Source organism: Aquila chrysaetos, chromosome 9 (assembly GCF_900496995.4).
Source record: "Aquila chrysaetos chrysaetos chromosome 9, bAquChr1.4, whole genome shotgun sequence".
NCBI classification, from domain to species: Eukaryota; Metazoa; Chordata; class Aves; order Accipitriformes; family Accipitridae; genus Aquila; species Aquila chrysaetos.
This window is the reverse complement of record NC_044012.1, coordinates 28,207,847-28,235,041: the sequence shown is the minus strand read 5'-3', so window position 1 is coordinate 28,235,041 and position 27,195 is coordinate 28,207,847. Positions and strand designations below refer to the sequence as shown.

The following is a 27,195-nucleotide window of genomic DNA, read 5'->3' as shown; positions in this document are numbered from 1 at the left end:
GGGAAGGACCATTCCAAGTACTACTCACCTCCTTTACTGCAATCAGAATCAAGGAACAGAACGCTTGGATTCATCACACGAGAGTGAAAAAGAGACCCAAAACTCCATGGAAAGTCACCACAAAACCCGATGGACATTTAGTTTTTACACGGTAATATAGGGAGTTGTGGGGACTCTGTGTAAGGCGTGGGATTAAAACCTGTTTGTCAGATATAACCAGGAGCTAGCAAAGGATATTAATGTATCAAGCTGTTGGATGTGTACCTTAATACCCAGACAAGGAGAAACCTTCCCGTTTATTGGTGTCCCCCTCAGAACAAACAGCACTAAAACGCTATTGAATAGAACTGCCAACTATACTTGTTTATATGGAAATGGTTCCAGAACTATAGTGAAGTATAAATTTGATCTGGATAGCAGAGACCCACATAATAATGATCGATACAATTGGTCTTGGAGATTAAAAGACATGGGAAGAGGCAGAGGGGGAGACCCTGTAATGATGCGCCCCCATTATGCCAACACTTCTAGTTTTCTTGGGACACTGAATGGAACTTGCTTTTGATGTAATGAATCACACTCTACAGGGATAGCTAATACAGGATGGGGAAATCTAACAGGGAGTCGTTATCTTCCTCCTCCTCGGGAGCCGTCCAATTGTAATCTCCCTGACGGGCGTTGGTACCTTTGTGCAAATGGGGAGGCACATAAGAGTTTACCTATCGATTGGTGGGGAGAATGCACAGAGGGAATAATAATCCCACAAACACTCCCTATCTTAGGAAAATTACAGGGAATATTCCGATCCCCATGGCATCACACGAGGACTAAAAGAACCTCTAACCCTCTTATAGAACGAGGTACCACATTCCACAGTGTGGTACGATGGCTTTTCCCAATGCTTGGAGTATCTGAATTGGAAAAAGCAATAGTCAATGTATCAGCGGTGGTCGAGATTTTAGCCAATACTACTGCTGACGCTCTAGGAAAATTACAAGCCGAAATTGATTCCTTGGCAAAGATAATGATACAAAACCGCCTTGCATTAGATATGTTAACCGCAAAGGAAGGGGGTGTGCATATTTATAAATCAAAGCTGTTGTGCTTATTTAAATGAAAGACAGCAAGTAGAGACAGATATTGGAAAGATTTGGGAAATTTCTAAGGAGTTACATCTTATCACTATGGATGACAAATCATGGGGATTTTCTGAGATATGGGAAAAACTAACTTCCTCCTTGTCAAATTTAACATGGCCAAAACAACTGTTTGTGACAGCAAAAGTAATCATTTTTGCTGCTCATAATCCTTTGTACAACAATTCGATGCAGCTTATGGTGTTTCCAAAGCACAGGAGATTCCTACAGCGAATGGAAAAAGAATCAGTTGCGACGAAAACTCGAGTCCAATAAATATTTTGAGAGAATGCTAGGTAGGGAAACAATGCATTAGAAGTACTAGAATTGGATATAGTAAAAGAATTTACTATTTTCTAGAAAAGGGGGGACTGAGACGGGGAGCCAAAGGAACCTTAGTAGATATAGTAGATATATGGATGTAGATAGGAACTGTTTAATAATTATCTAGCTTGTAATGAAGTTAAAGAAATTTCAATAGAGGTAGACATGGCCCAAGAGGATGAGAAGTGATGCTTAACATTTGCATTGTTGGCCCAAGGGGATGAGAAATGATGCTTAACGTTTGCATTGTTGGCCCAAGAGGATGAGAAGTGATGCTTAATGTTTGCATTGTTGAAGCTGGCTGGGGCAGGAGATAGTCCCTAATAAGAAGCAGCAGTTGACCCCAAGAACCAGCCAAGACCGGCCTTGTGACTTTTTGGAACTAATTTTAATATGAAGCGGGGATAGATCATGCCTATGTATAGGCGTATTGCGAAACTCTATGTATATGTAACACTTGACTGTATAAATTTGAAGCGAACTGCCGAGTCAGGCGCGCCTGACTTTGGTGGGACTACCCCCCCGTGCTGCCCAGCGCTGAATGAACTTACCTACTTTACAATCTCACTGATTGTGGAGTCTGTTTCCGGATGTCAATGCCACGTTGCTGTTTGAAACCTATTTTGAGTATCGGTGGTATTCAAGAAATTGCCAAGATTTAGAGGGTGAATCTGTATCTTTATGTGTACTGAGCAGAAGAGTACAATGGATCTTTTTAGTTGCCAGGTAGCTTTCTTTACCCAGGTGGTCAATTTATCAAGATTATGCTGCAGTGTGGCTAATTTATTTGTTAGTTCCAACAACTGTCATCTTAATGTACAGATTTATGTCAGTTCTGTAATCAAAACTGAATTGTTGTCCATGGTTATGTGTGGGAACATATTTAGCTAACAGTCGCAAGAGCATTCCAGATGCCTTTAGAAGGCCTTGAACAGAATAAACAAGAAGACAAAAAAAGAAAGATACCAATTAGAAGAACACAGGTGCGCATTCCACGATAAAGGGAACTTGGCACAAAGAACCTCAATTCGGCAGTTTATCTTGACCAATTAGATTGAGACAAGTCTCGCATGTTTTAGTTGATATAACCAATTATGTCCTATGTTTATGCGCATGTACAGAGTTAGTATAACCAATTATATCTTATGTTTATGCGCGTGGACACTATATGCTTGCATGCAGCAACCAATCAGAGCTTTTAAGGAACTTAGAGAATAGTATAAGAATAATCAGCTATGACTAATAAACTGGTGACTTTGATCATCATATTGGTGTCCCGTCGTCCGTCCCCACATGGAATTTCTCTACATCTGGTGACCCCGACGTGATCCGGTAAGGAACAAGAGGGGAACGCTAACAACTGAAAAGGCAGGGGAGATTGTCGCGGATGCCGGTGGGCTTATAAGAAAGCGCCGGGCTGCTCAAGAGAGGCAGGAATCGTAAGCTTACCTGATAAAAGGCGACATGGGTATCGCAGCATCTGCGATGGAAAAGGCAGCTGTAAAGACATTTATGAGGCTGGTTGAAAAAACAGAGACGGATATTAAAAAGGACCAGTTAGGCTGGTGTGCCCGTAGAGGCAGGAAGACAGTGCTGTTGTTTTTTCGCCCATTCAGGTGAGAACTCACCTGTAAAGGAGGTGAGTGGTCGGGGGAGGAGATTGGGTCTACGCTTTCCAAAGAAGAAGAAGCAGTAGTTAAGCTCCTCCATATGCTCTCAAGGAGAGGCATAAAATATGATGAAGCTTGTTTAAAGCGGCCTTTACAATGGAACAAGGACAGAAACTTTTTAATTAGTGTGGGTACAGCTTTTAAGCTTAGTACCTGGGAAGCTATCGGAACCTCCCTATGGGATGAAATTAGTGACGGGTCTAAAGAAGTTAAAGGTCTTGCAACTTTATGGAAATTAATTAAGACAACTCCACAAGAAATGAAAGCAGATCGTAAAGCGTCTGTGTCTGCTTTTGCTGCTCTCTCTCCAACCGCAAGCAAAGGGGAAATGCGGGGAGAAAAACATAATGCAGCGAGAGAAACTTTTGGCTTTCCTGGAGCTTGTCTGCCTGCTCCTGTGCCCTTGACTTCTGCTCTACTCCCTGGGGCTGCCGATATTAATCAGCCATCTGACAGCTCCCAAGCCTCCCTAACTGTACGCTTAAAGGAAACCCTACAGAATCAGGAAGCGAGTAAAAATCTGCCTAGGAAAAAACAGCCCCCAGATATCGCCGCTCAACATGAACAAATTATACCTAGCATATACCCTCCATTGCCTTCGTCTACGCCTGGGTCGCCTCAAGAGCACGAAGAGGGGCCGGAGCTCACTTCGCAGCAGTTGCAGTCAGTAATAGAAAAGCTGGCACAACTGGAGGCTGCTATGAAGTGAGAAAAACCGCCAGCCGTATCCTTTGATGCACCCCCTTTAACTGCGCGGGGAATTATTCGCGATGCCTTAATTGAGGGAGAAATCATAGCAGGTCCCACAGCGTTTCTGGTTATTGCTGGGGCTGGGGGTGGACCTAATCAATGGGTTCCATTTGACTGGAAAAACCATAAAAGAAGCAAAAGTTGCAATTGCTCAGTATGGTTTAAAATCTCCTTTTATGCAGGCAGTTTTGTCCCATATATTTTCTGGGTCAACCTTAACTCCACATGACTCGCGAATGCGTGCTAAAACCTTGTTGTCGACATGGAAATTTATTTATGCTGTGCTGGTGCATTTACAGCCGGCAGAGAAAATCATATCAATGCAACCTGATACTGCTTTTGAGGAGACAGTTTGTAAGCAGGCCGCTAACAAGCAGGATTCTGATTCCGATAATAATTCTTTTGTATCAGGCAGGGTGGACTCTGAAAAAGAGCCGGATTTATATCCCTCATTAGCTCCACCGCCGCCTGCCGCGGCCGCCCCGCCGCTGCCTCCCGCAGCCTCTGCGCGGCTGCGGCCACTGCCGTGCCGCCACCGTCCCCCACCCCCCCACCCCAATCGCCTGGTACTCCCTCTCCAGGATCTGCAGAACTTACAACGGAACCTGGCTTTGCTGCACTGCCTGTATCTCCTTCTCCTGCTAATCCCTCTAACTCTATGCCTCTGTCTAATCCGTGACGATTCACTTAATGATTTGGGAAAAAATACACATAGCTTGATGCAACGCTGTCGAGAAAAAGCTCTACAGCAAGGAGATACCATGTTTACTTTTCTTGTTGTATGCACACCTGCCTCAAGTAATGCAAGAACCTCAAGAGTTAGAGTTGTTAGGATCAGTCATCGTGAATGCCTGTGTGATGTTTAATTACACCTATAACACCACTCGAAAGGGTCAGAATGTAAATGCTATTTTCCCTGTATATAGAAATGCTACAGCTTGGTGTAACTGTATCTATTCCAGAATATCACGCTCTTTTTTCTATTCCAGCTGCTTTACCTACAGGGATGTTTTTAATTTGTGGAGATAGAGCGTGGGAGAGGAATTCCATTGAAACTTAACGGGAGGCCATGTAGCCTCGGACGACTTACGTTACTAACACCCGATATCAATATGATTCACAGTAAAAGGCTCACGATAACTGACACAGGTTTAAATGGATGGCTAGCAAGTTTTGGAATTATGGGATGGTTGAAAGATTTACTTATGCATGGCTTAGTTATTTTAATTGTAATATTAGCAGTTGTAATGATTGTACCATGTATCATAAAATAGTTGAACATATGATTGCAAAAGCATTTCATGTAACTTGGCTTGCACAAAAAACAAAAAGGGGGAATTGTGGGAGATTTCATAGAAAATGGGGGACATTTCTTTGAGCCTGATTATTTAGAGTTAGCATAAGTAGGCCGCAGTTAGCATGAGTGGGCCGGAGTACGTGACAGCTGCAGTATGAAAGGACTTTGAACCAACAGAAGAATAGCAGACATGAGGAACTTGGACAGTAGAGCAATTAATAAACAAGATAACAGAACTGCAGAGGCAAGAAGGAGCTGCAAGAGCTTTAACGCAATTAAGAAAGCTGTCGTTTCGGCTTAGAGCATTTAGCTGCGGGATGGGGACTTAGGAGTTGGTTTGTATCTTTGTTAAAAATCGGGGGTTTTTTTATTCTTGTGTATTTTATTAGGTATAATGTTGCTTTTACTGTGTTTAATTAATTGTGTTCATAAATCTTGTAGGTCACCTTGGCCAACATAACAGGTCAAGATTCTCTGTGCATTGCAGCCGCATCACAAAGCTCATGAACCAATAGACAGGATGGCTATGACTCGTGCAGCGCGCCTGGCCAGCGAATGCATGCGTCATAGGCTCCCCATGTTGCAACCAAGGCGAATTTTGGCACCCGCTGGCCACGTGTGCTGAAGTCCGTTCCTCTGCAAATGTATAAATACTGGGATTTTCCAAAGAGCATCGGGCTGGTGTACGGCAAGGCCATTGTTGCCTCCGTGTGGACGCCCACGTAAAGCTGGCACCTACTGATTGCTGGGCTGAGTTCGTGGAACAAGACAACACAAGAATGTACGGATGGTCCATCTTCCTCACAGTCCTCAGATGGATGTAGTCATGGATACCCCCGCAAGCCAAAGAAAACATCTGGATGACCCTGGCTGACATGACCGGATAAGATTGCTTATGCCTCCGTACAGCAGCACCAAGCAATCCCTTTTTCACAGGTTTAATAGGGGGTTCCACTGGCATCAACAAAGTTTAAGAACTTATTGATGGAGACCCCTGTGCAGCAGGTCATGGACTCAATGGATGGGAATGCCTGTTTTCCATGGATCGGGCATTCACCCTCATTGCCACCCCAGGAATCACAAATTCTGGGATCCCTGAATACAGATTGGTTAGTATTATCTGATTTGCTGTTAGATGTAGATAGTATTAGACACACAACCTTGCAAAATAGAGCTGCTCTTAAATCATTGGTTAAGATAGTTTTGATTTATCTCTTAGTGGGGTTTTTTGTATTTTAATTTGTGTGCCTTGTATGTTGCAATGTGTTTAGGAATTAATTGATGGATCAAGTAAGGCTGTGTTGATTGACAAAAAACAAAAAAGGGGGAATTGTGGGAACATATTTAGCTAACGGTCGCAAGAGCATTCCAGACGCCTTTAGAAGGCCTTGAACAGAATAAACAAGAAGACAAAAAAAGAAAGATACCAATTAGAAGAACACAGGTGCGCATTCCACGATAAAGGGAACTTGGCACAAAGAACCTCAATTCGGCAGTTTATCTTGACCAATTAGATTGAGACAAGTCTCGCATGTTTTAGTTGATATAACCAATTATGTCCTATGTTTATGCGCGTGTACAGAGTTAGTATAACCAATTATATCTTATGTTTATGCGCGTGGACACTATATGCTTGCATGCAGCAACCAATCAGAGCTTTTAAGGAACTTAGAGAATAGTATAAGAATAATCAGCTATGACTAATAAACTGGTGACTTTGATCATCATATTGGTGTCCCGTCGTCCGTCCCCACATGGAATTTCTCTACAGTTATGTGTTTTTACTTTTTCTAATGCTGCTTCAGTGAGATTACACCTGAGTGCAGAGTATCACAAAGCTAGACCAGATTTTGCTAAATGGAAATAACATAACAATGTTAAGTCATTGTTGTTAAAATGCTGCATGCATTTATTTTCTGTACCTGTAAATTGATCAGTAATTGAGTTCAACTACTTTAAAGCTGAGCTTTCCAGACAATTTCATTACACAAGGTACTTTCAAGTAGCTTCCCGGGGCATATGTGTGTATGAATGATGCTGGAAAAGTGATCTCGCTGTCTTAGTTCGTACATGTTACAGTTTAAAAAAAAAAAAAAAAAGCATGGCCCTAACTTTATTTTGGTGAATGTTTTTCTGGTCTTCAGGTGTGCAAGGGAATCACTGGCTTTGTTAAGCACTCTGTAGGCTGGTTCATACAGCGGCTTTTAACTTATGAGTGTTTGCCTGCATAAGTGTGTAGGTGGAATGCATCTACATTTTATCCATTATTGTATGTATAACTGTGTTTGCAGCAGTTTGGATGTTTACAAGCTCATCAAGTCATTTGGCAGTTATGATAACCATGTGATGCCCAGAGAGCTGTACCTTTACGTGCTCTGAAAAAAATCCGGAGGTCTGTTGGATTATACCAGATCAGAAGCACTATGATTTTTAGTTTATCATCTGCTGATCTATGTAGATCAGTACTGAAACAGTAATTAAATACTGTGATTATGCATCCCTAAGCTGAATTCTACAACTTCCTAAATACCACAAAAGCACACCCAGAGTAGTTTTTTGCTTGTCCACATAGGTGGCTACAAAGTCTGGACTTCCTACATAAGGGCATTCCTAATTTTGTGGGAAGAGGAGAGGAAGACCAACTTGAGTTGAAGTCAGCCCTGTGTGAATGAGGAATAATTCTCCATTTTGTTGTCTTACCTACCTTGCACCTCCTCACTGTGTGTCTGAGCAAGTGCCATCTTGACTTAATTTCTAAGCCTTTTTCTGCTTTGGTTATTGTTCTGCCTCCTTAAAGGATAGTGCATGTTCTGACTTCTTGTATGGGGTAAAATTACTACCATCCAATTAAGCTGGTGGTATACTGCCCTTGAAGCAGAAGCTGGTGATTCTTAGAGTGCAATTTTCAGCGAGACGTAGGTACGTTTCTGTATCAGATCTTGTGTCTCTTTTGCGGACACATCTTCCCACATCAGGAGGACTATGCTTTAGACTTTTTCTTACTTTGGTCCTGAAAGCAGTGAAGCTCTTCATCTTTAGAAGTGCTCAGCTAATTATTAAGAGTGTACCAGTAAAAGCAATGGTTATCCTCTTCTATTTTCCCTTACTCATGTTTTTCCTTTTGTATTTCTTTTTCTGTTGTTCAGTTCTTTACTTTCTTCCCAGGAAAATTACTCCCTGCTGCCTGTAGGAGGGTTCAGGCTCTTTATTAGTTTTGGGGCTCTGCTTAGCAATAGAAGTTGGAAAGAGGAACCCAACTTCCCTGTATAGTCACAGTTGGGGGAGGAATCAGCAATTGGAGAAATTCTTCACAAAAGGAAGGATGTTCTTTGTCCTTTTAAAACTGAGCTGTAGTGTTTCTAGACAGAATCATCTCCTTGAGGTGAATACCAAAGACAAAAACCAAAATGTGTGTTATCTAAGAACTCCTTTGTGTTTTGTCAAACGTGCTTTGTATTTTGGAGATTCTTTCTGGCATGTACTTTTCTGCCAGTAACTGACTTCCTCTGTTGGGAGAGGAAGATAATATTGAATCTAAAACCCACTTTTGTGGTCTACCAGTGAAGTTTCCATCTGCTAAAATGTTGTAAAGCAAGAACCATCACGTATGGGTTTGAAAACTCATATCTATGGCACTAACACAAAATTGTCATCTTCTTTTATAGCTGGTTCCTGGAGGAGAAGGACCTGAAGTATAAATTGATACAGTTGTCATCTGTAAAGACATTTTTATATATATATATATGTAATCTAAATAGAGCTTTTGGGGTATGGGTGTGGGTGTGTTTTGGTGTAGGTTGTTTATTTTGTTTACAGACTCTTGCAGTTGACATTTGATAAAAGAGAAGGATTTCCCCTTCAGGAAAGGTGCATCGCTAATGGTAATGCTGATTTTGTAAGTTGAAATCCTGACTTTCTTGTAAAGACGCACTAATTTGTTCTGAATAAAAGGCTTTCTTTTTGTTAGTTACTGTGTTCTGTTATGTAAGTGCATGAGTTAGATAGTTTTATAACTGGTTGATGGAGTGGAAAAATAATAGTTATGTTCCAGTTGCTGTCACTCTTCAGTTTTTCTACATCTGTTGCATTTGCTTATGGCCCAAGTCTATGTAAAACCCAAGTTGTGAGCGAAGAGATTGCTATTCTTTGCGGTACAGGCAGATACTAAGCTGGATCATCTGTTTAAATACTGCTTCAGGCTGTGTCACCAGAAACCATGTGGTAGAGTGCTGTAGAATTCTGAAAGCTCTTCAAAGTGGATGCATCTGTTTGATGCTCGGCAGCCTTTGGTTCTGCTGGCCTTGAGGTTCAGCTCTCTTGGACTTCTTTTGCTTGTCAGATGTACTTTCTTATAGTAAAAGCACTGTAGTGGTATTTGGTGAGTGAGGACACACAGACCAGACCTCGTTCGTGTCCAGGGAGGCAGGGTGGGAAGGTTGGTGTTAAAACTTCTCATTCCTGTCAGTGGTGACTCCACTTGCAAGTGGTGCTGTGTCTATATACTTAATTAAATTGGGACCTGCCCGTGCCTGCCTGCCTGTGTAGTTCGGAGTAGTCATTTTAGAGAAAACATTCTTTTGGCTGCATTTGTTCTCCTGTGATACAAAAACTTGACAGCTATTGGGGGCAACTACTACTTTAGGAGAATTTCTATAAAGTAAGAAATTGCTGGTTTTATTTTGTCATGATGGACAACCCCCCCCCCCCCCCCCCGATTCTAAATCATGTCCACTGCAGCTTATGTGTCTGTAACACACTACTCAACTGATTTCTATGTGTAAATGTCTTTGGAGAGGAATCACAGGTGCCTGCTGTTACTATAGGGACAAGCAGTATGGGCTCACAGGAACAGAACATGCTTTACCTTCCCATCACTAGAAGAAGAAAGAAGAGTTGAAGAAGGGCGCTCAGGAGCAAGAGACTGCAAGGAAGTTGCTGTACTTGATCCTTTTGCCTTGCTTTATCTGACAGAAAAGCTGCCTTCTGCTAGCTGGGTCTTGGCTTGAAATACAGTGAGAACTTCTTACTTGAGCCTATTAAAGGGGAAAGAGACTCCCTCCCCTCTCCCAGGGCGTGTGCTACTTTTGACTCACTTGTTCTGACTACATGATCTGCAATTATAATATTTAGATTGCATGGTGACAGTCTATACCACTGAGTCCCTGAATGGTTTTTCATTTCTGTCCCCATTTCCTTCTCTAGCTTTTTTCAATACATCAATTAAATATTTTTTTTTTAACCTTACATGAACATCATGTGTTGGCTTTGGCCCCAAACGCTTTATTTCCTAGAAATAAATTGAGTCTTTTCATCAGAATACTTAAAAGATTTCTAGCTACTGTAGTCCTATTGTGTTGGTTGGGTTTTTTTTTTAATAAGTTTCTATACAGGTTCCAGTGTGTGCACTAAATTTCTACTGCATTCAGTATTTTGAAAACAGTCTTAAGCTGAAGAGAGGTTTCATGCTTGGGAGAGAAAAAGAGCAGATCTTGACTCAAAAGCAACTTTTCAAAGGGAAGGGTAAACAATTTTGTTTCTTTGGGGATTTTTATTCTGACAGCACAAACATCTTGTTCTCTCAGGATTTTGTTATCTCTGGAAAAAAACCTTGGTACTGCCTCACTTTCTCCTTCCCTGGTTGTGGATTTTTCACTCCTTTCCGAGGAAGTGCTAAGACTGTTCTATTTTAGGAAGAGATTTTAACTCATGACTCAGAGGTCTGCAGACATCACTGTAAAGACAGTTTCTGTGCATCCAAATGCTGTTATCTGTTAAAATACGAAAGGAAAGATGTGTAACTTGGAGCTGAGAAGTCAAAGTATTCCAGATGGGTCTGGTTTACTTTGCATTCAGTATTCCTGTAGCCTTTTGCTTTGGAAGTGCTGGTAATAAGCTTTTTAATTGAATAAATGAGTGGTGGTGGTTTTTGTTTTTCCTCCCCTAGAAATCTAGTGCTTAATCATACTGCACTGTCCTGTAGAAGTTGTGGACACTGTGGTGTTCTCCAGAATGCTACTTAGGCTGCCACTACAAGTAAGTCATATAAAATAATAACCTTAGACTTTAAAAATACATAAAACTTAATAATGCAGGATAGTCATCAGGTTAAAATAACTCCATGCTTATGACATGCACAGTGATGGTTCCTTTCAGGTTTTTTGGTTGTTTGTTTTCTTCTTTAAGATGGCACTGGTTGCAGTGATCTTCAGTTTTCCGACACGGCTAACTGTCTTAGTATGGATATGGTTCCTTTCTGCCTACTATTTCAGTTTACTTGCAGACATAGTTAAGATAGCTCTTTGGAGTTGTGGAGTGTGTGTGTATATAGATACATGTGTGTATGAAAATAATAAGACCTAAAGTGCCCTCCCCACATCATTAGTTTTTGCTGACCTGTATTTCAGTGTTACCAAGATTCTAGAGTGACCCGAGTATTGCTGTTGCAAATGTTTCCATGTTTGTCTAACTATTCTGATGACATAAATAAAAAAAGAAATCAAAACACTAAAAGTTTTATTACTTGCCCTATAACTATATAGGCTTTCCCTGTCTAATATCTATTTCTTTCTTCAGGATTCACTGTGGTTTTTTTACCATATGAAATGGAAAGAGATTTCTAGCTTACTGTTGGCTTTTAATAGATGTTTTATTCTTGGGGAATTGCCCAGCAATTAATTCATAGAGTTTGGAATTTAACTGAAGGGACATTTTGCATGCCTGTGTTCAAATATTGATGCTAATGAGCCACCATACAGTTCATGTTCATAGCTTTATGGATACTTAAAGATAGGCAATAGTCTTATTTTTTAATAATGCTTAACCTTTTTCTCTTTGGCAAGAGCAAGCAAGTCTGCCTGGTTTTGTAGTACTTGCAGCTTTTCCTTATCATCAGATTTTAAAAAGGGGAGAACCAGTATCAAGTACACAGTTAGGAAGGTGATTTTTAAAATACTAAGTTGCATAAAAGTCTCAGGAAGAACATGTGTGACTGGGTGTGAGAGACTGTGGTGCAGCATTACTAACATTTGCTAAAAAAAGTTTTGAAGAATGAAGCTTTTGCTTTATGAATGATACTTGAGGATGAATTCTGATGCTGCTAAAGTTTATTGAAAAATACGCAATTATTTCAGTGATTATGCAGGTTTGATTTCTGCTCATGCCTTAAATCTGAATAGAAACCTACATTTGAAGGAGGATTTTGTGTGAAGGGTAATCAAACCAGTAACCTACTTTAAGAATGACTTTAAAATATTTGGAGCATTGGTTAAAGGCGAATAAGTAAAGTTTATCATATGCTCCTACATCAGCTGTGACTATTGAATACAGTCAGCAGTCCACCTCAGAACTTTTTGGCGTGCAACTGAAACATGTAAGACTTCACAGCCATGAGCTGATGGGCCACAGTTCTCTCAAAGCATAAACTGCTGTAAGTTTAGTTTCTTGCACAGCAGTGACTCTTTTCAACATTAGTAACTATACAACAGGGTAAAAGGCAAATTTAGTGAATAATAATGTGTCGTTATCAGAGTAGCTGTTTGCATTTCATCATGATGCAGATCCTTTCTATAGCAGTTGTGTTGGCAAATGTCTTACAATTCGGCTAATCATCTCCTGAACTCAAACTTTTGGCCTCCACTACATACCTGACAATATGTTTCACAATGGAAAAATTATCTCCTTTTAAAAAAAAGGGGGGGTGGAGAAAGAAGAAGAATGGGTGGAGGAAGTGGGGATAAAAAGTCTGTTGTCTGCCAATGCTGTGGGTTTCTCACTTATTTTTCCGTAGAACTCCTGGGTTTTTTTTTATTTTTCTACCTTAGCCTATTAGCCTATGCTCTGCACCTTTGGTCATTTCCTGAAGTTTGTCTGTAGTTTCCTACATTAGTAGGTAAATGTATCTGTTTTATTTTACAGAACTTTGGTAGTCTTTAAATTATACAGGTAATTTAAATCTTGGAACAAATGTATTTGCTTATTGATTTTTGTGAGTAGCTACGAAAATCTTATTTATTAGTTGCCCCTTTTTAAATTAAAATAAAAATTAATGTTATGCAAGAAATATATTGAAAGTAAATGTTAGGGTCTTACTACTGCTCTATGTCGAGAGATCATGGGAAATGCAGAGAATTTGTGTTAGAAGTTATGGACATTTTTCAAGATAGTTTTCCAGGTCTGAGGCACACTGAAAGATTTCTTTCATATGGTAGTGTGTTTGGTTTCATTGACTGCAGCAGAATACATTGACTTAAACTAGCTGAGAATCTGCTGATAAGATTTTATACTCTACCTAACATAGTGTTGTGATGACTTGTCATCTGAAATCAAAATTGTATTTGATCATCTTAACAGGAGGCTGGATCTTTGATCTGGAAATTATGCTGATAGTGACATTAAAGAATCCATGCTCGTAACTTCACTGGTTTCTTGCAGCCCCTCAACTTTATTAAGGACAATAAAGACCCATTCTTTTTTGTTACGGTGCTGTCATCAGTGACAGAAGTATTACATTGTCAGTTGTAAGACGTGGTTTAACTGCTGTTGGATTCTGCTTTTATGCCTGAAAAACCTGTTGATTTAAATGGGTTTGCACAGCTTATGCTAATGATATGGCTGGAATGAAACAGGGTCTTGTGTAGTCGGCAAGGACTGTATATGGTCATGGTTTGTAGCTGGGTGGGAGGGATTGGTTAAAGTTACTTCTTATTTGCACTATTTAATATCTTAAATACGAGTGAACAGTGTAATTGGAACAGTTTCATTTTTACAAGAGGAAACTTATAAATTGGTTTTTATCCTGTGTTAGAATTAAGATACGTGTTTACTGGAGACAATGAGTCGAGCCTGAACACTGAAACACCTCAGTTTTGGGTACACTATTAGAACTTCTATAAAATTTTCAAATCATAACGGTCTGTCAGTTTATGCTTGTTGAGTCTGAGACATTACATGATGCCCTTTGAACAGGTAAATATTGCTAATAATTGATATTTGGTTTGTAGACTATACCTTTTGTATGCTCTAAAGTCATATATAACTAACTTCTATTGTTTCCTTTTCATTTATAAAAGTTCTGTTCATCAAACCATATAAGCATGTACCTAAATTCCACTAAATTCAATGTTAAACTTCCTGAATTGCTATAAACTATTGTGTTGCTGTAAACTATTTTGGCTGATAAACCTAAGTGGTCAGCTTGGTATTCCTACGTATATGTGTGATTAAAATACAGTAGCTCAGAACAAGTTACCAGGCAACTGCATGCTCCGGCTGCATAGGAGGCACAAAGCACCTGGCCCGTTCCTTTTAATCAGTGGAAAAGTACAGATTCTCCTGTGACCTTGGTTACTCTGTCTAACATATAGATAAGGGTATTTTTATACTCCTGTCACAGTGGGAGAAATGCTGTGCGTGTCTGTGCAGTGTGTAAGAATCACTTCACCAAGATTCTTTTATTTCTAAAATACTTGGAAAAAAACCCAAAACAAAATGCAATTTTAAAACTTATTTAACCCAAGGCAGACTTCAGGATTCTCATTCTCCCAAGTTATTTTACAATTGTGTAACCTTGTAGACTGTACTGAGAATGAGTATCTTGTATGTGACGTATTTAAAAGTTTCATTTTTGGTGTCGTACACATTGCTGCTGATCATAATGCCTTTGTTTGCTAATGGCAACTGGTAACAGACAATGCATATTGGTTTCAAGGCACTGTGGAACAGAGAAGGTAGTTTGCCAATGTTCTTACTGCTGTTGCAGACATTGTTTCAGTGGATTGCAAGTGACACGTTCCAAGTACCTTTTTCTACCATTGCTGCATATTTTTTTTTAATCCAGAAGAATGTTTCTGTACTTCTCTGTAGATGCATGTTGATCTACATTGCATGCTATTGCAGAGTTCTTAGTCTACCAGTTACAGATTACTCCTTTCAGTTCTTGTGCATTTATGAATGTGTATCTTCCTATATACCTACTAAACTAACATATATTCAGATGTAATATGCAACTGCTACAGAAGTCAGCTATTTTGCTAGTTATGGTGTTTGCCCCCAGTCAGTTTTACTACCTAATAAGTACCTGATGATAGAGAAGGGGAATGTCAGAAAATAGACGAGTTAGGCTTTATATTAGAAATGGTTTTCGTAAGATTTAAGAGACCACAGTTTTGGAATAAGGATTTACATACCGCTCCCGGTGTTCTGTTGGGTTAATGTTTTGCAATAAGCTCAGGTGTTTAACTTTCAAATGCTGTTTATGTAAATTGGCTTACCTATGAGTAATCTCCTTCAACTGTGTATAACAAAGAAATACATTTGCATATGTAGACGTGCATATGCATATATAAGTGCACAGCTGGGGACGATGCTTGTGTTTGGTGAGGGTGGACATACACAGAGGGACAGCAATGGGGAAAGAAGAACTGCGGAGGCACAGGACAGCACACACAGACCAATGTGATCAGGTGAAGTCCACTTTACTAGAGCATCAGACATCATTTTATACATTAGTTACATCTGTACATGCGTTTAGCTATTTTACTATTGGTTGCACGCATTATTCACGCACTGTCCACGCGCCCAGTTGCACTTAATGATTGGTTATATCAACACTGTACACGCGCATAAACATAAAACATAATTGGTTATACTAACTAAAACATACAAGACTTGTCTCAGTCTAATTGGTCAAGATAAACTGCCGAAGTGAGGTTGTTTGTGCCAAGTTCTCTTTATCGTGGAATGCGCACCTGTGTTTTTCTAATTGGTATCTTTCTTATTTTTGTCTTCTGTTTATTCTGTTCAAGGCCTTCTAAAGGCGTCTGGAATGCTCTTGTGACCATTAGCTAAAAATGTTCCACAACATTTCCCCCTTTTTCTTTAAAAAGAGCATTAACAGATCTAGACGCCACCATCCGCGAACTCAGCCCAGCAATCGGTAGGTGTCAGCTTTACGTGGGCGTCCCCACAGAGGCAACGATGGCCTTGCCGTACACCAACCCGATGCTCTTCGGAAAATCCCGGTATTTATACATTTGCAGAGGAACAGATTTCAGCACACGTGGCCAGCGGGTGCTAAAATTTGCCTCAGTTGAAACATAGGGAGCCTATGGCACATGCGGTCGCTGGCCAGGCGCGCCGCGCGAGTCATGGCCATCCTGTCTATTGGTTCATGGGCTTTGTGATGCGGTTGCAGTGCACAGAGAATCTTGACCTGTTATGTTGGTCAAGGTGACCTACACGTTAGTTTTTGGCTGAGGTGGTATTCACATTGTCGCACCATCTAGGGTGTTCCAGATGATGATGGTCGTACAAATTGAGCGGGAGTCCATCGTGGGCCTGTGAACTCAGCCCTTTGCAAAGACCTATGAATACAATTATTTAAAACACAGTAAAAGCAACATTATACCTAATAAAATACACAAGAATAAAAGAAACCCCTATTTTTAACAAAGATACAAACCAACTCCTAAGTCCCCATCCCGTAGCTAAATGTTCTAAGCCAAAATGGCAGCTTTCTTAATTGCGTTGAAACCCTTGCAGCTCCTTCTTGCCTCTGCAGTTCTGTTATCTTGTTTATTAATTGCTCCACTGTCCAAGTTCCTCATGTCCGTTGTTTCTCTGGTGGTTCAAAGGTCCGTTCATATTGTAGCTGTCACGTACTCCGGTCCACTCACGTTGACTGCGGCGTACTTAACTCTAAATAATTGGGTTCAAAGAAATGTCCCCTGCTTTCCATGAAATCTCCCACAATTCCCTTCTTTTGTTTATGAGCAATCCAGACTTGACTAATAACTTGGGATGCCATTTTCCTCAACAAGCTAACCAAACAAGGTAAAATTATTACAATAGCTTAAAATCACGATAACTACAACAATACCCATGCGACATAATTCTTTAAACCAACCTGTTATCCCTAATGACCCAAACGATTCATCCAAGGGGTTCTTCTCTACTACCACTTTATTCATGTTATCTTTCAACTGCTGCAACTTTTCATGTATAGACTTCGAATGACCTAATATGTTCATACAGCACATTCCTTCAAAATCCTCACAGCCATGTCCTTGTGCTAACAATAAAAAATCTATAGCCGCCCTATTTTGTAAAATAGCATGCCTTATGTTTTCTGTGTCTTCTAAGAGATCATTTCTAACACTAGATGTAAGATTTAATTGCTTCGACGTCCAACATGCTAAACGTTGCAACTCCCGTAACGCATTACCCGCTGCAGCCCCTGGTGTAAAAAGAGATAGCAGCACTCTTGTGGCCTTGCCCAACAGTCGTACGTTATCGTTACAATCAGGCCCAAGATTTTCTATAGATCCCTTGTGTCTTTGATTGTCTGTTAAATTCAGTAACTGAATAATAGAGGGTGCAAACAATGTAAGCTTACCCAAGTAACATGGTCCGCCAAAAGATCTCACTAGGATGCCGTGCCAAGCACGATCACCGCATATCAAAAAATATCCGCTTGGTAAAGCCTTGGCGGTATAATTAGTACCTATAAATATCTTACTCCCCTGGGTTTCTGCTCCCACGGCTCCTACACAATAATCCCTACTATCTATAAACTTATACCAAGAGCTTGGACTAGATACATTTGTCCACCCCGACATATTGTGTTGCCAATAATAATTAATTCCTGTGCTAAACCCTCCTGCCAAATATACACGACTTATTACCATATGTTGATCCTACTAAATCAAGCTCTTGCGGATCCCAGGGCAATGTAACATTAAGAGAATTGATAATCTTTGCAGTTGCTACCCCTGTAAGATTTTGACAATGCTGCTGTGGGATGTGCGACGAATACAAGCTGTAACAGGTCTCATTGATCTTTGTTTCATTCAAAGCACTGCCATCAGAAACCCATGCTCGAAAATCTGGCAGATACAAATATGGCACTCCCACCAAACATGTTCGAAATGGATCTGAGGGTGTACTCATTGAGAGGCAAAAAGACTGTTGTCCTGTCTGGGTGGCCCAGGTTATCCACATATTTTGCCTTGGGTTAATTCGGTGTAATGGTTATGCTGGCTGTACCACCGCACATATTGCGATGAGGCAGCAAAGTGTTTCCACCAACGGTGGCGCACCTAATACCTTCTTGTGTCGTTCCATGTCTTGTCAATAATCTGATAACTTCTGGGCATCTGGACGTTTACCCCACACTGTTTCCCCACTTTTTTTTTTTTTTTTTTTTTGCAAGATTCCCCTTTATTTCACAAAAGAATCCAACTTATATATGTTTCAACAAAGATCCAGAAAGTACTAACGACTCACAGCCAATACTACTAGCACAGGAGGGCATATATGACCCAGCTGGGATGTTTGCCAGTCCTCAGAACAGTTAAAAATAAAAACACTCCATAGACATACTCGTGACTGTCTTCAGCCACATCTTCCCAGGCCTACACAAGGCCATCCTCCAACCTGACCTTGTAAAACTAGTTCTTCAAGGCTTGGCAAACATGGAGCACGACAAATTCTAACGGTCACTCTTGAAAACAAATGCCAGGTGTTCCGAGCTGCTCCCACATCTCCCCCTTTTTTGTTTAGGAACATCAGATTCACGAGGAAGGCAGCGAGGACTCTAGCTTCGAACTGACGCAATCCTCGTACTGCTCCTCAGGTGATTCTGATTGCTGCAAACGCACAAATGATTAATAATTCTCCAATAGCAATATAAATTCAGATACACAAATTTAAACCTTCAAATCATATTTTTGGATTTAAGCATTCAACAGTATTAGACAATTCTTTGAAAAACACTTTATTCTGCTAATTTCATATATACACTTTCATTCCCTTGTAAAGGAGTTACACAGAGCCCTTTTTTTTGAATTTTGAAATTCCCAATTGCAATGTAATTTCATTCTATGTTATAATGCATTTTGTCTATGTGATGGGTTGATCCTGGCTGGACACCAGTCACCTACCATAGCTATCCTATCACTCTCTTCTCCACAGCTGGACAGGGGAACGGGAAATGAGGTTTTGCTGTTAGTTCATCACACATTATCTCTGTCACTTCATCCTCCTCAGTGGCAGCACTCATCGCACTCTTCCCCTGTTCCAGCGTGGGATCTCTCCCACGGGAGACAGTCCTCCACGAAGATCTTCAGCATGGGTCCCCTCCCCAGCGTGCAGTCCTTCAGGAGCACACTGCTCCAGTGTGGACCTCCATAGACCGCAGGGGAACGACCTGTCTCACCATGGTCTTCACCACGGGCTGCAGGGGAATCTCTGCTCCGGCGCCTGGAGCATCTCCTCCCCCTCCTTCTGCACTGACCTTGGTGTCTGCAGGGTTATTTCTCTTAGATGTTCTCACTCTTCAGCTGCCATGTCTGTGTGTTCCGCAACCGCATCTCTCTTCCCCCTCTCCAGCCATTTGTTTTCATTAATTTTTGTTTTTCTTTCTGTCTCTTTCTCCCTCTCTTTTTTTTTTTTTTTTTAATTATTTTTATGCAAGCCAAGTTACATGAAATGCTTTTGCAATCATACGTTCAACTATTTTATGATACGTGGTACAATCATTACAACTGCTAATATTACAATTAAAATAACTAAGTTATGTATAAGCAAATCTTTCAACAATCCTGTAATTCCAAAACTTGTTAGCCATCCAGTTAAACCTGTGTCAGTTATCGTGAGCCTTTTACTGTGAATCATATTGATATCGGGTGTTAGTAACGCAAGTCGTCCGAGGCTACATGGCCTCCCGTTAAGTTTCAATGGAATTCCTCTCCCACGCTCTATCTCCACAAATTAAAAACATCCCCGTAGGTAAAGCAGCTGGAATAGAAAAAAGAGCGTGATATTCTGGAATAGATATAGTTACACCAAGCTGTAGCATTTCTATATACAGGGAAAATAGCATTTACATTCTGACCCTTTCGAGTGGTGTTATAGGTGTAATTAAACATCACACAGGCATTCACGATGACTGATCCTAACAACTCTAACTCTTGAGGTTCTTGCATTACTTGAGGCAGGTGTGCATACAACAAGAAAAGTAAACATGGTATCTCCTTGCTGTAGAGCTTTTTCTCGACAGCGTTGCATCAAGCTATGTGTATTTTTTCCCAAATCATTAAGTGAATCGTCACGGATTAGACAGAGGCATAGAGTTAGAGGGATTAGCAGGAAAAGGAGATACAGGTAGTGTAGTAAAGTTAGGTTCTGTTTTAAGTTCAGCAAACCCTGGAGAGGGAGTACCAGGCGATTGGGGTGGGGGGTGGGGGACGGCGGCGGCACGGCAGTGGCCGCAGCCGCGCAGAGGCCGCGGGAGGCAGCGGCGGGGCGGCCGTGGCAGGCAGCGGTGGAGGTAATGAGGGATATAAATCCGGCTCTTTTTCAGAGTCCACCCTGCCTGATACAAAAGAATTATTATCGGAATCAGAATCCTGCTCGTTAACGGTCTGCTTACAAACTGCCTCCTCAAAAGCAGTATCAGGTTGTATTGATATGATTTTCTCTGCCGGCTGTAAATGCACCAGCACAGCATAAATGAATTTCCATGTCGACAACAAGGTTTTAGCAAGCATTCGCGAGTCATGTGGAGTTAAAGTTGACCCAGAAAATGTATGGGACAAAACTGCTTGTGTAAAAGGAGATTTTAAACCATACTGAGCAATTGTAACTTTTGTTTCTTTTATGATTTTCCAATCAAATAGAACCCATTGATTAGGTCTACCCCCAGCCCCAGCAATAACCGGAAACGCTGTGGGAGCTGCTATGATTTCTCCCTCAATTAAGGCATCACGAATAATTCCCCGCGCAGGTAAAAGGGGTGCATCAAAGGATACGGCTGGTGGTTTTTCTCGCTTCACAGCAGCCTCCAGTTGTGCCAGCTTTTCTATTACTGACTGCAACTGCTGCGAAGTGAGCTCCGGCCCTCTTCGTGCTCTTGAGGCGACCCAGGCGTAGACGAAGGCAACGGAGGGTATATGCTAGGTATAATTTGTTCATGTTGAGCGGCGATATCTGGGGGCTGTTTTTTCCTAGGCAGATTTTTACTCGCTTCCTGATTCTGTAGGATTTCCTTTAAGTGTACGGTTAGGGAGGCTTGGGAACTGTCAGATGGCTGATTAATATCGGCAGTCCCAGGGAGTGGAGCAGAATTCAAGGGCACAGGAGCCGGCAGACAAGCTCCGGGAAAGCCAAAAGTTTCTCTCGCTGCATTATGTTTTTCTCCCCGCGTTTCCCCTTCGCTTGTGGTTGGAGAGAGCGCAGCAAAAGCAGACGCAGACGCTTTACGATCTGCTTTCATTTCTTGTAGAGTTGTCTTAATTAATTTCCATAAAGTTGCAAGACCTTTAACTTCTTTAGACCTGTCACTAATTTCATCCCATAGGGAGGTTCCGATAGCTTCTACAATCTCTCTATCCACATTAATCACTTCCGAGTCTGCCTCGTCCGAATCAATCGGACGAGAAACGGCCCCCCCTAACTCCTCCGTCTCTCGTGGAGTAACAGGCAGGGGGATACTTTCAGCGCCAGCGACCCGGCTGGGTATAGGCAAAGGCTGTGTCTGTACAGACGTCTCAGCACTAGCAGAAATGGATGCTCGGGGGGGTAGAGACAGCTGCGTAGAAAATGTTCCTCTAACTGCAGTGGGATAGGCTGATGTGGCTGACATGGAGGCATCAGAAGGGGTCACAGCCGTGCAGACAGCAGTGGCTGCCTGCCGTTCCACCCTCATTGCCTGCAGCACATCCCGAACTACCTTCCAGTGCCTTGTGTATTTGATTGCTTCCTTTGTCTTATCTCCCCCGGCGCTAATAGTGTCCCACAGCGCCTTGCCTACATCGTCCCAAGTCGCTACTTCAAATGCAACATTTATACTCGGAATAAGTTCTCTCTCCCAAGCCCATAAAAGTAACTCCTTTATAATGGAGTTATCACATTTCAACCCTCTCTTAGAGAGAATATGTTGAAGGAGGTTTAGGACCGCTTCTTGCTCTTTGTCCAACCCCATCTCCTTCTCCGACCGCTCACCTGATTAGGGCGAGATCCACCAGGGTAAGATTCCCCTATTCCGCCGCGCGCGCGGTCTTTGTCAGCCCCAGCTCAGCTGGTCATCCTGCCGGGGCAGCAGGGATAATTTTGGCCGGCTTCTCCGCTCCCTCTCTCCGTCGGCTCTCGTCGAAGAATTCAACACCGATCCGAGGGTCCCTGTTCGGGCGCCAATTGCGGAGGCACAGGACAGCACACACAGACCAATGCGATCAGGTGAAGTCCACTTTACTAGAGCATCAGACATCATTTTATACATTAGTTACATCTGTACATGCGTTTAGCTATTTTACTATTGGTTGCACGCATTATTCACGCACTGTCCACGCGCCCAGTTGCACTTAATGATTGGTTATATCAACACTGTACACGCGCATAAACATAAAACATAATTGGTTATACTAACTAAAACATACAAGACTTGTCTCAGTCTAATTGGTCAAGATAAACTGCCGAAGTGAGGTTGTTTGTGCCAAGTTCTCTTTATCGTGGAATGCGCACCTGTGTTTTTCTAATTGGTATCTTTCTTATTTTTGTCTTCTGTTTATTCTGTTCAAGGCCTTCTAAAGGCGTCTGGAATGCTCTTGTGACCATTAGCTAAAAATGTTCCACAACAAAGAACCTTTAAAGATAGTCTAGTGTTGCTCTCATTCTAAAGGTGAATGATCAACTTTCTGTACTGTTCTTGACAAATGCTTGTCTGATTTATTCTTAAACATTTCCTGTAATTATTACTACTGTTGCAAAGATTGCTATGTACCCTAAGTTTTTCAGGTTGTAATTTAAGCCCCATTATTCTGTGTCCTGTGTGCAGTGGATGTACACAAAAGTTTTTCTTTATAGCTACCTTTCAGAGTTTAAACTTCAGTATTGCCCTTTCCAGGTTAAGCAGCTGTTTTTCAATTTATACTTTGAAGTCAGACTTTTGTACATCATTGAGCACCCTCTTGGACTTCCTGTAGACTCTCACCAGTTGTACTGCTTTTCAAGAAGGGTGTAGTATATCATCTGGAGGGTTCAACAGGTAATCCAGGCAAATGTAGTGCTGCAAAAATAATGCTTGGATGTGCTAACTCAAGTATGATGTGTGACAAGTAATCACTGGGCCTTTTAATTAGTGAGAAATGGTACATAAAAACTAGGTGACAGAAACAGGACATGAGGCTGGCATACTGGTCTTCAAGCTTGCAGTGCAGCTCCATGGGCTTTGGATGACTAAAGAAAAGCATGAGGCCCAGGAGAGAACTGCTGCTGGTTCTTAGTGAAAGATGGTAAATCATTTGGAGAGAGGTTTTCAAAGTCAGGAATTAAAGTCAGGTGCCCAATTCCAGATTGCCTGTGAAATCACCATGTACTTCCCTCGCTTGTGTAGCTTTGTTTTGTATATTGTCTAGCAGCTTTTATTTCAAAGTTACGCTTGTGTGGTAGGTGATGTAATGATCTCATAATAATAGGCAAAATCCAAGTCATGGAAAAAGTCAGCATTTGAAAGAGAGCCCTGATAAATTACTAGAGCCTTATACAACTGCCGCTTACCATGCCTTCCATGTTACAGCTGTGTTAATCATTGATGCTGTTTCCTCAGGCTTGTAGCTGTTATAGCTGATTTATGTTTCAGGGTATATTATGAAGTTGCTGATGGTACTGCCTTCACCCTTTGGCTAAAAAGAGTAGCAAATAATTTGTGGATTATCAGTATGAGCAGCAGTCAAACAGTGTTCTTTTTGAATCAGTGTGGAAGAAAGCTGCACCAGTTCCCTAATACCAAAGGTCTTTCTCACATTTATTGATCCTTTTGTATTTTCCAACTTGTTCAGGGTCAGTTGATGACTGGAGCGAAGTGTCACGTCTTTGAAAACTGCTTGTGACTGTGGAAAAGAGGTTTGTTGGCTTCCTTGTGTGATAAGTAGACATTGAAGAAATTCTATGCTGCTCATCTCTAAGTCAGAGACAGGAATTAGATAGATAATGTGTTACTAGAATATAAAATAGAACTGGGGCCCTTGAGACAGAAATGTGTTGATAAAATCATGTAATATTATTATAGTGATATAGTGACTGTTTTCTCAGCTAACAAACAGATCCTATGCAAAAATAATGTTTGTTCCAGGTAATTCTCGTCAGTCTCCCAAGACAATGGATCTGCTTTGCAAAGGAGAAAAAGTGGACCTAAATATTGAAACATGAAGGGCTATTTTTCTTCCCCAGTTCAAAATTGGCACAGCAGAGCCTATATAGTTTTCAAATTGGTAGCAGCTCCTTCACCGACTTGTTAGCAGACAGAGCAGAATCTATACTTTCTCCTTCTGTATGGCTCTTGAAAGAAACTTGGTTGAACTCATTTGCTTGTTGGAAAAAAAAGTGGGATGTTGGATCAAGTGCAACTGTAGCAAATACTGACTTTCCTTAAACTATTTAGAGTTTTCATGTGTTGATACTCATTAGAAAAAATCAAAACTTGAAAAAATTACTATAAGGATTAAGCTACAAGATTGTTTTCAGAAAAAAAAAAAGAAAAATAAATGGAAGATAGTTTTAGAGAAAGTAATTTTCATAGCACTTTGAGGTAACATAGCCGTCTGTAAACATGATGTTTAAGGAAAAGATATTTGGTCTCTTTATGTTTCTTTTGTGGCCTTCTAAATGAAAAGTCTGTGTGAACCCTGGTTATCTGTGTTACAGAAAACTGATCTGCTTTGCAAGCTGAGATTATTCTGAAACAGAGCAAAGTATGAGAGACATGGTGTTGTGGTTTTCGTTACTATTGCGTAATTTAAAGACTACATAACAGCCAAATCTTTTTGTGATTTGAGAACTTCATTTAACTGCATAAAGGATGAATATGCCCCATGAACAGTTTCTTGTGTTCATGCACATTGCCAATGTTTTAATACTGAGAGAAGTCCTAGCAGTTGTAAACAACTAGATAATTCATCAGAACATCACACATAAATGTATCTCAAATAATTTTTGTACCACAGCTAGTCTAATGCATTAACTTTTTATGTTAGGAGCTCTTCCATAATGATCTATTTCTCATTTTATGGGATAGACAATGAAAGAATTTATTGAAACATCTAAAAAGAAACATTGGATGAGAAAAGGGGAGAGACAGAATTGGTTTTGAATTGTCGATGCAATATTATAGAATGTGTTGCAGTTCACAGAGGAGAAGACTGCTTTGGTTATGATACCAAAATATTTCTCTTCCACATCTGTAAGCTACACTAACTACTTTATGTTTAGAAGCTTAAAAAGATCTTGAGAAGTTAATTTCAACCTCTTAATAAAGGCTACATGGCTAACATGATATTATTCCCCTTGTGTGGTCTAGATTAACACATATCTTTCTCAGTGACAACTATTAAACTGAAGGATTTATTTTCACATATCGTGGATATCGGAAATGATAAGACTACATAAATTGTCAGAGGTTTGAATTTACAAGTCTACTGAAGCTTTTAAGTGCCTGATTAATGTTTAAGAGCAAAAGAAACCCTACTGAATTCCAGTGGGACCATGTTTTTGTGAAGCAGCACAACTTGTTTTAGTACACTCCACACTAGTTTAGAAATGCTGTAACTATGTGATGTAAAACAGTGAAATCACGTGAAGTTGCTCTTCTAATTTGTTTTGTGAATAAATTTCAAATGAGCAATTTGTCCTAGCAGATTCTGTGATGGATCATGTGCTGTTTCCTCCTCCATAAAGCATAATAACTGTCATAAATATCAGAATGTAAGTTCTGGCTCAATCAAAAGAAATTTGCTTACACCTCATCAAGAGGAAATTTCAATTTCTAGGTGATCCAGTAGTACACAGATCTAATAATAATGAAGATCAAACTACAGCTTCTACACTTTGTTGGACTGAAGGCAGAATGTAGAGTACCTCACACGTGCAAGCTTAGCTGTAACCAACTATTTTTGCCACCTTGTAAGTAAGTTTTTTTAATCCTGTGTTCAGTTTCAAAGTTATTGTGAATACTAAGCTGTGTGTATGCCACAACGCAGTATGTTTATTAAGTTGAAAAGAATGCTTCATAACAACACAAGAACCAAATGACATCTGGCATGGCATTATATTCTCCGTGGCAGGAGAATTTTACCAGGAAGTATATGTAACAGAAATCCATGACACTGCCAAATCACCTGTTTTCATCACAAGCGAAGGTGCAAATTTTTTTAAGTAAGACATAGCTAAATGAAAAATGTAAGCAAGAAAGAATCTATTTATGAACACAAAGGAACTAATATTAAACTGAAGTCAAGTTTTCACATAAAAATTCACTGTGCTTATTCTTGAAGTTTTGGATTGCATAAAAAGGAAAGGTATTTGTCACATTAAGTCCACAGGCATTTTCTAAGGTGTGGACTGAAAGAGCATGTACTTTTTGCTCCAAGGTTAAATTAGCAGTTTATGCAAACAGCAGGGGCAGCTTTAAAAGTGAACTCCTTCACTATTTCCTGCTGAAGCCATCAATAAGCCTTATAAATAGTTGAAATTTACACCAAATTTAAAGCTAATAGTTTCCTCTTGCAAAGATTTAACTGTACTTTGGGGAAAGGTTGCTTCCCTTTGAGATTAAACGGGAATTACTCCTATGGAGAACAGCTGTATGTAATAGAAACTTCTCTGCCTTATATGTTAGCTGTAGGAGCCATGCTAACCTAAGGAAAAGCAAACAAATTCAGTGTGTCTGATGTACTTAAGAAATTATGTACTTCAGCCACCTTAAAAAGGCTACAAAGGTCTTGTGAAACAAGATGCCCTTTGTATAACCAATGCATGCCTTGCTAAGGGCTGTGCCCCCTGAAAGGGGAACTAAAAGACTGATAAGAAGGGAACATCCTACCCCAGGAGGCACCGAAAGTTGAATAATTGCTAATAGGCACGAAGTCAGCAAAGATCTTCGGTAACTGGGGGACAGGTAAAGGCGGCAGGGAGAGATCGCGACCACCGACTTGATTCCACACCAAAAAGACTTACCCACCCCCCCGCC

General features: G+C 40.7%; 1 long non-coding RNA gene across 1 annotated transcript; it reads left to right on the top strand.

The window, feature by feature from the left end:
* The first annotated feature begins 10,555 nt into the window (after nucleotides 1–10,555).
* Nucleotides 10,556–25,503, top strand: LOC121233530. The gene is made up of 3 exons (XR_005933170.1): nucleotides 10,556–11,210; nucleotides 23,062–23,464; nucleotides 24,876–25,503. It is a non-coding gene; the product is annotated as an uncharacterized LOC121233530 (long non-coding RNA).
* Nucleotides 25,504–27,195: the final 1,692 nt, after the last annotated feature.